General features: G+C 44.6%; 1 long non-coding RNA gene across 1 annotated transcript; it reads right to left on the minus strand.

Moving 5' to 3' along the window:
* Positions 1-9,454: 9,454 nt before the first annotated feature.
* On the minus strand, positions 9,455-12,888 carry LOC142795736 (uncharacterized). Its single transcript, XR_012893268.1, has 3 exons — positions 11,910-12,888; positions 11,237-11,776; positions 9,455-11,130 (listed from the first exon to the last, which is right to left on the minus strand). It is a non-coding gene; the product is annotated as an uncharacterized LOC142795736 (long non-coding RNA).
* Positions 12,889-13,223: the final 335 nt, after the last annotated feature.

Genomic DNA, 13,223 nt, shown 5'->3' on the forward strand with positions numbered 1-13,223 from the left:
TTTATTAGGGAGTATTAGCTTGGGTCCCTATCAAAATGTCAAAAATCAAGACGCCGATTTACTAAAAGGTCGAATGTCAAAAAGCTGAAAAATTTAAATGCCATAAAATCGAAACACCTAAAACGACGAATGCCAGAAAATCAAAATGCTGAAAAGACGTATCGCCGAAAATTCTTTGAACCATGCACGCGAATACTCCCGATTCGGAGGGAAATGGACGAAGATGTGGCGGGGTGTGTTACTAAAAAGGAAAATCAATACTTTGTTGCAGTTGTGGTTATGTTTATGTTGTTTACAAGAAGGTGCATTCTAGGCACTATTGAAGGTGCGAGAAGTGAAGAGACTGCAACGCCAGAGTGACTACCGACTTTCTTGTAGAAGGTACTCGCATGACAATCTCGAAGAAAGTGATCTACGACAGCCATGCAATTTCGGTTTATTACTACCATGAAGAGGAAGCAAGCCAGACTTGAAGGCATCGTCAAGGGAACGACAACCTCACTGCTTACATAGCAAACTGTTTGCGATAAGCAAAAAATCACTCTGATGTTCGATTGGAGGTGGAAAAATTTATACTTTGCTATTTTTATGAAGGCTTGAGATAAATGTAACGGGACAACTGGAAATGAGGGTGAACGAGTGTGATGGTGTAACCTCTAATTTAGCTAGATACTTCATCTTCCAGTATAGCTAGGTGACGCAGACATTTTGATATTTCGGCGTTTGGATAGTTAGGTGTTTTGATTTTTTGACATTTTACACTTTCGGTATGTTGTATAATCGGCTTTTTGATTTTTCGGTGTTCTAAATTTCGGCATTCCAAAAGTTCGTCATTTTGATTTTCGGCATTTCGAATGCCACATTATTATAGCTTTGGTCAACAATAAATGCGAACCCTACCAAAGTGCATTTAAACCACGTGCAGCTCTCCGCTTAGCGGGAAGTGATACCAACCTGTGCGACAAAAGCAAAGAATCCATAAAATTAAAAAAAAATGTTGCATGACAGAAAAGTCACAGTTATGAACTAACTGAAAAGTATTTGAAATACCATGTTTAATTAACCAGTAATAATGTGTTTGTTTTTACTTGCAACTTATCCGCCACGAAGCATACCTTTTTTTATTTTCGCAGATTCTTTGCATGATCGTTGTGCTGTATCAATTTATAAATCTTCGGGTGTAATTAACGAGGAGCTTGACACGTCGGTATCCTTTCACAGTGTCAACATCTCTGCTCAACATCTTTCTACAGAACACCACAGTCTAGATGGTGATGGTGTACAAGTCCTTCAATTAGCAGAAGTGGTCTCTTATGATGTGCTTTACTTTTCCAAGTGTGTCAGGCATATAGTCTTCTATGCAACCCCCTAGAATATGGTTAATTAAAGGACTCATTGAACAAGAGATACAAGCTAGTTTTCTCTTTGTACCAGCACCAAATAGCCCATCGGCACAACTGCCGCGTGCTCCACATAGCACCACTCAAAAATTTTATTCAGAAACGCCATGATGAAAAATAGCAATGGGCAAAGTGCATGGTTTAACCCAAAATTCTCAAGACTTGAGGTTTTCGTTACACCGGATGCACAGACAATAGCGTAAAGGCTTTTACTTGCCGTCTTCGCACTCGCCATTATCAGGAGTTACAACATGCAACATCTGTGTACCGGGCCCCAGTGCATAAATCGGGTTTTCAGCAAAAATATGTCGCTTCTTTTAATCAAAATATGCCAGAGGGAAAATGCCTGGTGATCGTATGCTTAGTAGTCTGTAGAAATTCCTGTAACTGCGTTGATACGGCTTATTGTACACCATTCTATAGAAGCGGCAGCGGGGCTTAACACTCATGAACCATGGAAAAGCGCAGACAGAGAACAAGTACTCCCACGAGCAAACTTAGTTTTAAAAATGTTGGAGCGATTTCCTTTTTCTCGGAGTATCATTTCTAGAAGTCATGCGCCGCGAATAAATATTTGTAGTACTTTAACCCAAATATATGCGAGTAACAACCGCCTCATACCTCGGTTATATTATGAAAATATACTAGAATTACAAGACTTAAAAAAAAGCTATCGCATACACTGCACGCCTTTTTATAGTAGATGCACGTTACGCACGTCATTGCGACCACTACCAATTCCCTCTTGGAGTGAAACTGTGCGTGCTTATGTGCGTGTGTCTGTAAAAGATGTTAAGATCGGCCTCCCTGGCTAGGCGCCGCTTGGACGCGGGGGACGATTGCAGCTAAGCCTACCCTGATTTGTTCCGAATCAACGCTCTTGAGGTGCGCCAAAAGCGATGACAACACGAAAGTCGTTCTTCGAATTCTTTAGGGCTGTTGGCTCCCCTCGTCAAAAACTCTTTGGACACGCCTGACTGACTGACGGCCTAGGAAGAGCTGTTTGAAATCGAGGCTGCTTGATTTGTTCGACGTGCCACGAGGCGCGCTGAACAATTGGCCGAGAGCTTGGGATCCCTAGTCAGGTATGTTTCCCACACTCTGTGGTGCTTGCAAGTCTTCCATTCTCACAAGCCCTAGCCTGCCTGGTGCTGCAGACCCTATTCTGCGCATGCGATGCAATGTTATTGCACTGTGATGTGTTGTGCGTATTATTGCACTGTGACCTACGTTTTGTTTCTCTCTCGCCGTGCGACGAACTGAACGTGCACCTTCTCTCTTTCCTGGATTGAAAAAAATGCAGTGTTTGACTTTCTCTCTCTTTCTCCCTCTGTCAATTTTTTAATCCTTATTCGCTGCGCCCTGCGCTCCCTGCTGGGCTGCAGAAATCAGGCGCCTTCTTATAACAACTACCCCCCCCCCCCCCCCCATTTGGCGGACAGAGATGAACACGACAATTTCTTCGGACTGCCCTGAACTGAATTGACATGCAGTCTGTCAGTTTACAGTGATCTGCAAGGCGGCTTTCCTGTGAAGATTGTTTTCCAACCAAAAACTCTCGTTGACAGACTGATTTTATTTCTCATTTCGAGCACGCGAGTACACCAAAATGTCACCTCTCCAAATTGCAGCGAAGGCACGCGAGCACAACAAAATCTCAAAAAAAAAAGGAATGGCAAAAACGAAATGAGTGAGAAAAGCACCCTGTGAACGACAGTTCTTGTTTGAAAAACTAACCTTACAGAAAAGCTGCCTAGCAGATTATAGCAAACTGTCCATTGTTTTCTCCTGCAGAGAATTTTTGGAAGACCAGGGCGTAAAGCGCGAGCACCGAGACGCTCTGAACCAGCTCTCAGAAGCTCCCATTAAGCTTCCATGATGCTACCATCAACGTATATATAATATTCATATGGATGTAAAACGGCATCATTATCAGTCCAAGATGGCAGCCTATGATCGTGCCCGAAACAGGGCGTATACACAGAAGAAATGAAGTGGTAGCAGTGCAGCACGAATGCAGCGCGTTAGGTGAAAAACTACACAATATTATATTTATTTTTTGTCAATTTGTACATTATGTCATTTCATGCAGCGGCCGCCGAACTTGTGCCGCTGTTCATAGTGGTACTCTCGGTCTCTGAAGCTGGATGAAGATAACTAAGAAGCCTGTTTTTTACTAGCTACATAAATGTGAAGCGAAGCTATGAATCAAGATGACAAAAAAAGACAAATCTGTGAAAATTCGGTACTGGTGCATAAATGGCGCGCCGATTGCGCCGATGAAAAACGTCGGCGGCGGCGGCGGCGGCGGCGGCGCGCCGATCAGTTCGCAACGGCGACGGTGGCGCGGCGAAAACTCTCGGCGGCGACGCGCCGACCAGTCGGCGCACACCTCTAGGTAGTACGGGTAGTACACACATTTGTCGAATTTTTGTACTTCTGGCCTGTTTTAGCTCCGTGTGTGTTCGTGTGGCTTGGAGCTGTTTTTTCACGAAAACATAAATTAGCAAATGTTCACCGTTTGCGCTTCACAGCCTTATTCTTTTAGGCTTACCATTTCAAATCAAGTCACTAAGTTCAAAAGGGTTTGTTCTTTCTTTTGAAACAAAACCGTAACCAGCATAAACGAAGCCGCAAGTACGATTCGCCGCCAGCAAGTACGAAGACTAGGCAAATGTGTGTATACAGTGCACTAGAATTGGCAAGTGTGTCGTGCGCGGGCGCGAAACGGGTCGCCTCAGCGATGATACCCTCCTCTCCCAACCAGCTCTCAGCATGGTTGGATGGTTGGATGGATATGGCTGTACCCTTTAGATCGGGCGGTGGCTGGCGCCACCAAGCCGTAATAGTTAATGAACTCAAAACTATATTTATTTATTTTTTCCTTAAAAAGTGAGTTTGAGGATTCGTACTTTGCAGTGAAGAAATTAATTTTCACTCTTGCCTTGACTTTAGCCACCAATCAGATAACCTCCTTCTAGTTAAGTCTACTTGCTTAAAGTCTATTTTGCCCTCCCGGTCCCTAAACCCCAGTGCTTTGAAAAACTCTGCGCCATCATCCTGAACTATAGGGTGAAGCCCTTTACAGAACATTATCAAGTGTTCGGCAGTATCTTCTTCCTCTCCGCACGCACTGCATACTATGTCTACCCCTTCGTATTTGGGCCGATATGTCTTGGTTCGCAATACTCCCGTCCTTGCCTCAAACAGTAGAAAACTTCCCCGAGTATTATCATAGATCCTTTCCTTGGCAATTTCCTGCTTAAAAGTTTGATAGATCTCTAGTGCGGACTTCTTAATCCTGTGCATTTTCCACATGTCAGTCTCCGTTTCCTTCACTTTCTTCTTAACCGATAGTTCTTTTTGGTTTGGCCACCTGCTGTTTTCTAAGTATTTACCAGTCAACTTCCTGGTTCGCTTCCTCCATTTTGTATCGACATTCTTCATGTATAAGTAGCTGAAAACCTTCCTAGCCCCACGCTCCTCCTTCATTTTTCTCAATCGCTTCTCAAATTTTATCTTGCTGCTAGCTTCCCTGCCCTCAAATGATGTCCATCCCATATCACCGTGTACTCCCTGATTTGGTGTATTCCCGTGAGCTCCTAAAGCAAGCCTACCTATTCCACGTTGCTTAATTTCTAATCTTGCTTGAACTTCTGATCTCGCGCACAAGACTGCATTGCCGAACGTCAGCCCAGGAACCATGACCCCTTTCCATATTCCTCTCACAACATCACACCTATTGTAATTCCACAGTGCCCTATTTTTCATCACTGCTGCATTCCTGTTACCTTTAGTCGTCACGTATATTTCGTGTTCCCTCAGGTACTCGGTCCAATTGCTTATCCATACGCCCAGACATTTGTATTTATCTGTTATCTCTAGCGTGACGTCCTGTATCTTAAGCTCACTACCTTCGTTGTCATTGAAAATCATGACTGCTGATTTTTCCTTACTGAATCTAAAATCTAACTTATCTTCCTCATTACCGCAGATGTCCATCAATCTCTGCAAATCTTCCTTGTTGTTGGCCATTAGCACTATATCATCTGCGTACAATAATGCTGGTAGTGCCTGATCAATAAGTTTTCCTTGTTTGACTAAAGAGAGGTTGAAGCCCAGCCCACTTCCCTCTAATTTTGCCTCTAATCCTTGTAGGTACATCATGAATAATAAGGGTGACAGGGGGCACCCCTGCCTAAGCCCCCGTTTTACCCCTGCAGGCTTGGATACTTGTTTTTCCCACTTTATAACTACCTTGTTACCTTTATAGATACCCTTTAAAAGAATAGTGACTACATGTTCCACGCCTAGTGTGTCCAGTATTCCCCACAATTCCTTTTGAACCACGCTATCGTACGCTCCCTTGATATCCAAGAATGCTAGCCACAGGGGCCTGTGTTCCTTTTCTGCTATTTCGATGCACTGCGTCAGTGAGAACAGATTGTCTTCCAACCTCCTGTGTTTCCGAAACCCATTCTGCAGTTCCCCCAGCACCCCCTCAACTTCTATCCATGCCTGCAGTCTTTCCTTTATAATCTGCATCGCCAGCCTGTAGACCACTGATGTCACTGTTATAGGACGGTAGTTGTTTATTTCAGCTTTGTCCCCCTTTCCTTTATAGATCATGCTCAACCTGCTAAGTTTCCATCCATCGGGAACTTCACCAACAATTATTATTTTGCTCACTGCCTCTCTTAAAGCCTGCTTAGACTTCGGACCTAATGTCTTTATCAGCCTAATTGGAATGCCATCTGGGTCTGTTGATGTACTACTAGGAACCCTTTTCTAAGCCCTTTCTCACTCTCGTTGTGAAAATGGAGCCATTGCACCACTTGATTCGTCCTTTCTATTGTGGTGCATAAAGTACTTCTTTGTTGAAATTTTTCTGTCACCCTTGCTCTTATATATTCAATAGCTTCGTCCCCTTCTAGCCTGGCACCTTGGGCTGTAGTTATAAAACTCTGCTCTAGGCTCGTCTCATTTCTTAGGGAGTTTAGATGGTTCCAAAATTTCGCAGCTGCCTTTCTATCTTTTTTATGTACTTCTGCCAGCCACTGAGCTCCCTTTCTTCTAATCTTTTCATTGATCAAAAGGGACGCAGCCCTTCTACAGCTTAGAAAGGTTTCCCATTTTCTTTCAACATCATCTGTCAGTTCACCCCGCTGCTTAGCATGTCTGTGTTCCCTAGAGGCTTCCTGACGTTTTGCTATGGCTCTCTGAACTTCCTCATCCCACCAACTTTTGGGTTTGTGTCTTCTTTTCCGGGGTGACTTGTTACGCGTCTTAGCAAGCTCTAGCTCAAAGAGTTTAATTAGATTCATGTATGTCCACACTGTCTGATTATCCTCCGTGACTACTTTCTCAATTTGTTTAGTGACTATTTTAATTTGCCTTTCTGAATAAAAATTTTCCTGTAGTTGCTTATCTTGTCTCCTTCCCACTTTCACTGCTCCTCCAAAACTTAGTTTGATGCGTTTGTGATCACTACCCAGACTTCTGGAGCCACCTTCATCTATGTGCATTCCCCTGAGCTTATCATACATCCTATGTGACATCAGTGCATAATCTATCGTCGACTGCAGCCTTCCTACCTCCCATGTTATTTGCCCTTCACACTTCTCGGTACTGTTGCAAATGATCAAATCAAGCCTTTCACACATATCCATGATCATTTTGCCTGTCGGGTCATTATACCCATCTATATTTTCTATGTGCGCATTCATGTCTCCTAGTATAATTATCTCGCACTCTCTTCCTAACTCCTGAATGTCCTTTGATACACACTCTACCATTGCCTGGTTTTCCTCTCTGGCCTTTGCTCCCATCCACAAGTACACGAAACCAAGGAGTGTCATTTGACCTGCCACTTTCCCTTTTAGCCATAAATGTTCCTTGCACTCCTGCTTGACCCTTTGCCAGTCTGTACTTTTATGAATGAATGCCCCGATACCACCCCCCTTTCTGCTGCCTTCTGTTCTATTACAATATTCCCACGCGTAGTCCGAATTGTTCGGAGGTTGTTCCATGTCCCTGAGATGTGTTTCTACAAAACCGTATACCATCGGCCTCTCTTCCTTTAGCTGTTCTTCTATCTCTTCCCACTTCAGCCTGTTCCTACCACCCTGCATGTTAATATACCCTATGTCTGAATGGGCTCGGTGCTCGTGGCTACGTCTATTTATGCCCCGGACTCTACCTATCTTAGACATTGGTGCCACTTTGGAATCGTATCTGTCCATAACACCTGTCGAAGAGTCTCCCTGGTTGTTTTCCTCGTTACTAGCTATCCTGCACCCCCAAGGGCTCGCTTGCCCCCCCCCCCCCCCCCAAAAAAAAAGCTACTGCGCGTCCTGCAAGTCGCCAACCCACCTCATGACCTAGTCGCCCATCGAAGTGAATTCTGTCTCGTTGAAAACCACCCCACCTATGCACCTCTCTGTTTATTTCCACCACCTCAAAGCCTTTCTCTCGACTCATCCGCCATATCTCTTGGTTTGCGTTGACAACCGCTCTTTGCAGGTTGATATCACGCACCGGTACCTCCGGTATCATGCATATCACTACCTGTAACTTAGGAGAAGTGGCGCGCATGTCATCGACGCCTTTCGCCAGTGTGGCTGCTAGTCCTGCTGTATCTTCATTTAAGACATCGTTTAAACCGCCTGAAATTATCACGAGGTTTAGTCTATCAGAAGTAGTTTAGAGTTTTGCGCTCGCTTGCCTCATGACTGCTTCAAGCTTGCGTCCTGGGAACGCCCCTACTGCAACCCTCTTGTCACCTCTTACCCTCTCTTTGATGGCTTCTGTGCATCAATTTAAATTCGAGTCCCCGGCGATTATCACATGCTGTGACTTTTTAGCTGCAGCGTCCTGCACCTGGGGGCTACTTGCACCTGTGACGCCGGCTGCTTAGTCCCCTCCCAGCCTCTCCACTACCTCGCTGAAGCTGGGCCTTGCGACAGTTGAACCGGCTGAACCTGTTTTTTCCAAACTTTCTTGTTCTTCCTTCTCCACCGTTCTGGTTGCCGGTTCTCTACTGTTCTCTCCGTAGGCCGCTTCTTTGTTCAGCTTCGCTAGTGCTTCCTCGGTGGACTTCAGTCTTTCTCCCATTGCCCTCGTTTTCTCTTGCTCTGTCGCCAACGCAGTCTCGAGCTCATCGATTCTCACCAGCAGTTCACTTTGGGCAACCATCATTTTCTCCATTTTTTCCTCGACCTCACATTGCCTACACTTCACGTCAGCCTCTTCTCCATCCGCTTCTACGCTTGAGTCCACTTTCAAACCCACTCCACATCCTGAACACTTTACAGTCTTTTTAACCATGTCTTTCTGACACCAATTGTCCCTATACTCGATAATTACTAAACTCGAGCCGTGCACTACAAAAAAAAAACTGAAAGTCTAAGCTCTACTACAAAAATTTTCGTGTTCAATGTACGCGCACCTCCCCCACGGGGTGGCAAAAGAAAAAAAAACAAAAAAAAATTCAAACACACACACCCGCACTAACTAATAAATACCTAGTGACTGGCCCCCGAAAAAGCCGTACCATAAAATTAGTGCTACGAAGATTTCAACCGCTGCCTTATAATTATGAAGACAAGCTCAAAACATGCAAAAACACTTATCTGCGCCGTCGATCCGGAGCGCTCGAAAAACACGTCCATCCACCGTGACAGCCCGAATAGAACCCTCTTACATGCAGTGCCATCTCACGGCGCGCGTAGCAGTCCCCGCTGAGACGACCCGCTTCGCTAGTCCGCGGCGGCGGGGACATTTCGTGTGCTCCGCAACGGACCACGCCGTTGGGACGCCACAAGTTTTGTTGACTCTTACCTTAAGACTGTTCTTCGGAAGAAAGAAAAAAAGATGTCACGCTCGCTTGCGGTAAGCATGCTGTTCACAGATAGTCGGCATTTTCCCCATTTTAATGGTGCTTTTATAATGTCTCTGCGAGAATCGGATCCGCTCTACTGCATCCGCTCTAGATCTGATATTCAAAGACAGCTTGGCTAACGGACGCATATTTTCAGACACTTTGAAGGATTAACGGAGGAGGCTCGTATATTCCGATTAAATGCGCAGTGACAACGGGGCGAAGGCCTAGACAAGATTAGCGATACGATTGCGGAGGCACAGAGTAATAAACAACTGCTGGACCAAGTTGCGTGCTGTATTTCCAAATCATTTTTACAGGGTACAATCGACACAAAAATACAAAAAACTCGATCTAAATGGTTACAACAAAAATAACTTCCATCCTACATACGCCCACAATAGCAGCATCAAAAATGAACAAAAGTAAAAAAAAAGTGTAGACACCAGTATGTACAAGCAAGAACAAGTGACTGCAACATGGGCGAAAGCAAGAATCAAAGTACAAAAGAAAATATTAGCGACAGATTATAACACATGAAGCATAAGAAAAGTCAATGAAAACATAAGTACACAGATAAGTGTACTGCTCATTTGTAACATTGTAAAACTGTTCATTTGTAACATCAGAAGAAATAAAAAAAGTCCAAGGTCATGAAACAATAAAAACGTAATAAAGTACAAGGGAACACACTGCACAAGAAAGCATGATAAATAAGACCAAGTGTATGCAAAAAAGAGGGAAATGAATAGGGCAATTAGAAATGTTGCACTTTATCTCATTTTCAAATGCTTTTCCTGATCACGTTTAGTGCTTCTGTCTTGGTTCAATGACTTTGCATAAAAACGAAAATGAAGCAAAACATAAAACTTCACAATCACAAGTGTGAAGTCCTTTGCATGGTTACTACATCCAAGTGTAGGGATTTCCACATTTTGCAAGAATGCTGCAAAGTCACACATGCTAGCTGCTTCGATTTTCCTAGCGCTAAAGAAAACCGTGAACGACTCTTCTAGCGTATCAACAAGCTGTGCCAAACCAGAAGACGGGTAAAGGAGACCACCGCGGTCAAACTGACGGATGAATTCAGTTTGGGTGTCTGACACTGCGGACGCCTTGCTTATGGTCAATTGCTCGGTGCATATTGTACACCCAGTTTCCTGCCTGGCCTTCTGAGCCACATAGCCTGCGACATAATGTACCAGGCGACTCGAACTGTGGTGGGTGACATACTCAGTATAGTCTTCTGGAGGCAGGATGTTCAAAGCTTCTTCAACATCATCAAGCCTCCCTTCATCGAAAAGCAGGTCAAGTGCATCAATTGAACTGGGATGATGATGGCTGGTTTCAGCATTTGTGTGAGCAAGTAGTGCGTTAACAACCTCAGGGCTGCAATTTCCTCCTTTTGGTGGTTTTGCAAGGTTGTAAAATGCTAGCGCATTTATTGTTGCCAAGAACTGGGCAGGCGTTGGGTGGTCATTGGCACCATTAAATTGCCTCACAATACCGAATAGGTTTTCCAGCTTGTCCTCGCTTAGTCTAGATGTCAGCAATTACTTAAAGCCAAATTGCGAAGACAGGTATTGTACAAGATCCAGTGTCGACTGCAAAGTGACACGGAGGTCATCTGCTGTGTTAGAACACAAAAAATCATTTTTAGCATTTTTTGCATGTGCTTCCCACTCGTTCAAGAAGTCAAGAATCTATCTTAAAAAGCCAATGTCAGAAGAGTCCACCTTTAGGGCGGCCAATGGAATGCGTGAAATCATAATTTTGGTTAATTTTGACATTCTTGCTATAAATGCTTCTGTTTCACTCGCTGAGGACTTGAAGACCTTCTCGATGTGTTTCCTGTAAAAAAAAGAGCCCTTTCAACACTTCTTCACTGAAGATGAGGAGTGCCGGTGCCACCCTCATTTTTTTCAAAAGAAGTCGGATAATGGTGCACTCGACTTACGTGAGGCATGACCTTAAGAGTCTCATTCTTGTTGTCCTCCTTCCAGGCTTCCTTGATGAAGTCAGCGTGAACTCGACCTTTGGGTGTCTCATAACCTGTTTGCAGAAATGCGTTTCGAACATTCTTCAGCAAGTGGGGGAAGTCCGAGAAATAGTGAAGTGCCCGAGTGTCATCCACCGGGTGAGGGCACTTTGACCGGATGCTCGTTGCAGACCCTGCGTTTACAAAAGCGGACAAAGATAATATGATCACAAAAGTGTTTCAACTGTATTGCAGTGTACCAATTATTTAAACAAGGTCCACACGATACAGCTTGTTTATGACTATTGGGATATGCACATAAAAATTAAAGTTACTTGCCTTTTATGCCAAAAATCTTCCACATGCTGCGGTTCCAAGTGGCTCCATCACATGTGACACCATCAACATAGAGCCCTGCTTGTTCGCAAAGCAACGAGGCTTCGAGCACAATCTTAGACAGTACATCTGCCTTTACGTTACTTTTGGAGGCAAAGGCACCCAGGATCTGCATCCAACTTCCTAAAACCAAAATCCAAACCAATGAGTACAAATCATCACGTGTCATAAAATATATATGGCAAGTGATTTCTCCAGCTAGAACAGCAAATTCCAAACAGAATGTATGCTCAGGCTGTAATTTTGCAAGCTTTACCTGTAAATGGCTGGAAAACTATCACCAGGCCATGGTCAACAAGTTCTTTGCCAGACTTCTCATTCTGGAATTGGCCCAGGTCGACGAAGCCATCAATGCAGCCTGCGTTCGAGACACAGTGAAAAAAACATTCTGGGCACTGAATGTGTGTAACTGCGTACTACGCAAAAGGAAATTGTGCCACTTCAGCCCATGCTACTATTGCTGATACGACAAGCAATGTGAGTTTATACAAGATTCGATGAATCATTGCTGATGTGTTATGACTAGAGCAGCAGATACGTACCACAGGGCTTTACGTCGATGTGCTCCGACAGTTTAATTTCGTCGAAGACGACCACCCCGCGCTGATTGAAGCCATCTAGTTCCTTGACCTTTTCTTTCAAGGCTATGAAAACGTTTGGGTTGAACCCGAAGCCACTCTTGAAATGCTGTGCAGCCTTGTTGAGGCAGGTGCGGCCAGGCAAGGTTAGGATGTCTTGACGCCTTAAATGTTCATAGAGCTTGGGGCTCCTCATCTGCATCAATATGCATTCTAAAAGCCACTCCTCACCATACTTCATTCCTTTCTTGGATTTTCGGCAAGCTGCTTCGAAGCAAGTCCTGACGGCAGCTTGTTGCTTCTGCGGAAGACCCTTAATTTTTTCGAACAGTAGTTCCTCAGGTACTTGCTCGTTCTTTGCCTTCATTTGACTCAAGGTCATTTTCACTTTGGTGAACTTCGCCTTCATTCTTCGAAGACTACGACGAACATTCGTCTTGGCCGCCCTCCTCTTGGGGCACCTTCGCCTGGAGAGTTGGTTCAGGATAAGCTTCCTTTGATATTTACAGTGGGTGCAGGCAGTGGCCGGGCCTTCTTTCGTTGTGATTGTGCAGTTCTTAGAAAAGAACTTTCCATTGAATGACGAGCACTCGCCAGACAAAGGTTCTAGACCGGCACCACATCAGAGACTGAATTTATCTACATGGTCCAGCAACGCTTCCGCTTCCTCACGCGTTGCAATCTTCTGCTGTTGCCACTTTATTCCTTGCAAGTGCACTTCAACGGTAGCAGCGTTTCATTCACTTCGCACTTCAATTTTTACGAGCTTCTTCAAAGCGAGGGCGCTGTCAACATCTTTCTCGTGCTCCTCGCACTGTGCGTACACAAAAGGGCCTCCTGAGTTATGCAGGTGAATTTTCGACCATCCGTGAGGCGTTTTCAGGCCCGAAAATGACAAGGACCCACTCACCTCCACAGAATCGATGCTTGAAACCTGCGTTTCGAGATCCTCGATGGGCGGTGGCGAGCTTTCCGAAAACTCCTTTCTACTT

The sequence above is a fragment of the Rhipicephalus microplus genome, unplaced genomic scaffold (assembly GCF_043290135.1).
Source record: "Rhipicephalus microplus isolate Deutch F79 unplaced genomic scaffold, USDA_Rmic scaffold_831, whole genome shotgun sequence".
Taxonomy (NCBI): domain Eukaryota; kingdom Metazoa; phylum Arthropoda; class Arachnida; order Ixodida; family Ixodidae; genus Rhipicephalus; species Rhipicephalus microplus.